Genomic DNA, 4287 nt, shown 5'->3' on the forward strand with positions numbered 1-4287 from the left:
CAACCCTTCCAAGTATAAGAGAATCTGGGGAAGAAGAACTGGAACAATGCTTGGAGCAACCCTTATGAACTCCCTCACAAGATCCTCTCTCTCTCTCTCCCTCTCTCTCTCTCTCTCCTTTAAGTTTTCTCAGTTCAAGACATTAGCCAAAGATCTTCAAAAATATTGGACAAGAGCTCTTAAATAGAAGAGCTTCAAAGGAGCTCAATAATTACAAGTTTTCGACTTTATCGTCCATGCTGATAATAATATTGTCCGGTACAATTTGTTCAAAACACATATGATTGGCCAGAACATCGCCCTAAAGATGATCTGGATGATTGAAAAATGCTTGATCATCCAGGACGATCTCACAATCGTCCCAGACGATTAGTTCAAACAATAGGAAAATCATCCAGAGCATCGCCCTGAATTCGAGCTGGCTGATAGTTATCGTCCAGGAGTAACTAATAGTTTTTGAATAGATCGTCCTGGCCGATCCTGTGATCGTCCGGGACGATGTGATCATATCAATCATCCCTAATTACTTCCTTGATTCCTGGATCAATTTAGGCAAAATTGTGTAATATCGTCCAGGCCGATCTCACGATCGTCCCGGCCGATTTCCAAAAAAATATAATACCTAAATTAATTATGGCGAATATTTATTTCTGTATTGAGCATATCATCTTGGCCAATATAAGTATCGTCCAGGCTGATAAGTTAATTACGGCTGCCTTAATTAAGAAATCCTGATTAGAACTTCTATTTTAAACTCGATCATCCAGGACGATGTAAATATCATCCGGGACGATGTGAGTAAAAACACAAATTCTAAATCTCTCAAGTGTGTGTGTGTAGGGTTACTTAGCATCAATCACTTCAAACATTTACAATTGACTCAAGAAAGGAAAAAAAGAAAATTACAGACTAACTCAACCCTAATCTAGCCAGTCTTGAGCTAATTCCAATTTCCATCCGATCTTTGAGTCCTTAAAAGTCAGTAGAGAAAAGGTAGTCATATTTTTTGTTATCATCAAAACCATAATTCATGAAACCAAATCTGCAACACCTTTGATTACCAATAGTTGGTCACCTTGCCACAGAACCTGAACCACCAGTTCTACCAGATGATCCTTCAGAAACAGTACATGGAGGAGCTGTCCTTGGCCTTCCTGCAGGTCTAACAAAGCTCTCTAATCTGGACTCAGATCTTCGATCAAATCTGGCTTGTAGACACTCTACAATCTGATGTCCTTACTGACCACATATGAAACAATGACTAGTCATCCTATAACATTGGCCAAAATGTCACCGTCCATAATTTTTGCACACAGCTGCCCTATTGACTGAACCAGAACTGGCCATACTGCCACTTCCAAAAACTATATCAGATACTGACTGTCCACTCCTCTTGGAGTCTCAAGATACAAATATGTTCTTCTTTCCAAAAAAATTACTGTTAGATGCATCTCCATTTAATCTCTTTCTACTAGCAGTCCACCGCTACTGAGTATCCATCAGATCATTCTCTATTAGTCAAGCTCTCTCCACAAGTTTAGAGAAATAAAAAATATGAATTGGTACTAGGGGTTGCCTCAGAATATCTCGTAGTACCCTCAAAAATCTATAATATTTCTCTGCAGAAGTACTGACCAATTGAGGAGCATATCTTGCCAGAGTAGTAATCTTTGCCTCATACTGCATAACTATCTTGCTCCCCTGAACCAACCTCAGAAAAGTCTCCTATATTTATTGTCTTGCAGAAGGGGGTACAAAACAAGATCTGAATACTTCAGAAAATTCTTCCATGTAATCAGAGAGTTAAGTTAACCATGGAATTTCTCCTCCTGGTCGCCCATCCACCAGCGCTCTGCATCACCATCCAACAGAAAAACTACTAATGGTGCCTTTCTTTTAGGAGGACATTGCATACCATCAAATGTTTTTTCCAACCTTCTTAACCAGTCCTCAGCTGCTCTGGGCTCAATAGTGCCCTCAAATCTTGGAGGCTTCAATCTCAGAAATATTTTTAGATGTCTATCTACATCTTTAGATCTTACAGTAGAAACTCTATTCTGCGTCTCGCTCATCATCTGAGCAACCAATGTAGCAAACAGTGAAACTGTATCTGAACCAACTACTAGGGCGGAACTATTCACAGTAGTTATATGACTAGCACTCTGCCCATCAGTCATATCTTGGTCTGGCAAATCCATAATCACATAGAATTCATAACTATGCACATAAAATGAAAATAATAAAAACCCAAACAAACTAAAACTATCCCACCAAACTTACAGATAAAATCCTATAGCACTATTTTATAATTCAAATTCCAAAACTACTGCTCTGATACCACTTTAATTGTTATGACCCAACCCGACTGGAATGAATCCCATCACGTTCAGTCACGATGGATGAATCTAGGATCTAGCTTTGGAATTTGATTTCATATTTTCTTCTAATAATCAAACATACAGAAAAATTACATAGCTACTAAAAACATTCAAATATACAAAAATGCTCATCCAATATTTTCTTCTTTCTTTCATCAAAATAATAATGTATATTACAGTGCATGGCTATAACATAAAGTATAGAATAAAAAAGCAGAATAGCCATGACCATACAAAAATTAAAAGTATAAAAATACCTAATCTCAGATCAGATACTAAATGGCTAGTCCAAAGCCTCCTTCCCTTTCCCAGAACCTGAAAACCATGAAGATAACCACAGTGAGCTAACAGCTCAGCAAGACTACACTAGCCGATCAAAATCTCCATAAACTCTCATATCAAAATACCCACAAAAAAAAAACTTTAAAAATAGATTATTCAAATAACCCTACATAATTCAGACAATCGTATAGAAAGCATATAATCAAACAAAATGCATATATTCATATAGAATAGATAAACAAACAAACTTCAGATATTCCCACAGAACATATCAGATGGAATTCAAATAACATATAAAGAAGAACTGAATCAAATTTGTATCACAAAATCTTATAAATCACAAATTACAATTTTTTAAACCCAGATCAGATCATATATCAGACCACATATCCATAACCTATATAGAATCTCAAATAATTCTAACCCCTTATGCCTCCCTTCCCTCACACAGATAGAATCTCAAAGGATTTTGGCCACTTTTGCCTCCCTTTGTGCTTACAGCACTGGAATATATCAGATATATAGAATTATCAGATCAAAATTCATTTTCATATTCCCGGACCCAGATAGAATCTCAAAGGATTATGGCCCCTTATCCCTTCTGATATCATTCAAATCATATCAAACATCAAGTCATCATATCATAACAAATACGGAGTAATTGAGCATATATCAAAATTTCACATTTTCGTATAGTGACTGACGATAGAAAGCCAATAAATAAAAAATGCACAATTCCAGAAAATCACCAAATTACTAGATATTGTGTAAAATGCCATTTCAAAGCTTTTATTGTACTGAAACAATATTTTTCAACATCTAGATAATTTTTTATTCTATAAAAATTCCATAGAATTCAAAATACCCGATGAAAAACTTCCAAAAAATACCCAAAATATGAAAAATTACAATCTCTACAACATACCAAAAGTTACGCGGTAAAAGTTTTATTGGTGCAAAGTTTTACCCATTTTTAATTAATGGAAACAAATTTTTAAATAGAAAATCCATCAAAAATCAAATTTCTAAAAATTGAGAAAGGTATAATGTGCCTTACCTCAAGTCGATCAACTTTCTCAACTACGGCGACGGACGAAAATGGACCGAAGACGCCCAAATTGCGAATTTCTTACTCTTTTCCTCATTTCTCTCTCCTACTTTTCTTTCTCTTTAAAAATATCTCAAATCATCTATTTAATGAACTCAATCATCCAGACGATTCTCTTCATTCATCCCGGGACGATCTCTTCTGGACATAGATCATAATAACGATATCTGACTTTCGTCCCTGGACGATGTTCTCGAGCAAAAATTTTTGTTCTATTCGTCCAAATGAAAATGCACTTTACTCAGTTCATCCAGACAGTTCGTGCAGACTAACCATACAGATTTTCAACATTTTTTTCAATTCGAACAAATGGTTCGTCCGTACTAACAGCACAAAAAAAAATTTCTTTTTTTTTTTCAAAAACATAACTTGAAAGTTTATGGGTTTCACAATATGTATCTCCAATTGCTAGGAAATGGATCTTGAACTTCTTCTCTATCTTATAATTTGACATTTTTGACTCTATGGGCTATATCTTCTTTATTTCATCAATCACTCAATCTTTATAAGCCTTATCAT

Source organism: Dendrobium catenatum, unplaced genomic scaffold (assembly GCF_001605985.2).
Source record: "Dendrobium catenatum unplaced genomic scaffold, ASM160598v2 fragScaff_scaffold_1220, whole genome shotgun sequence".
NCBI classification, from domain to species: Eukaryota; Viridiplantae; Streptophyta; class Magnoliopsida; order Asparagales; family Orchidaceae; genus Dendrobium; species Dendrobium catenatum.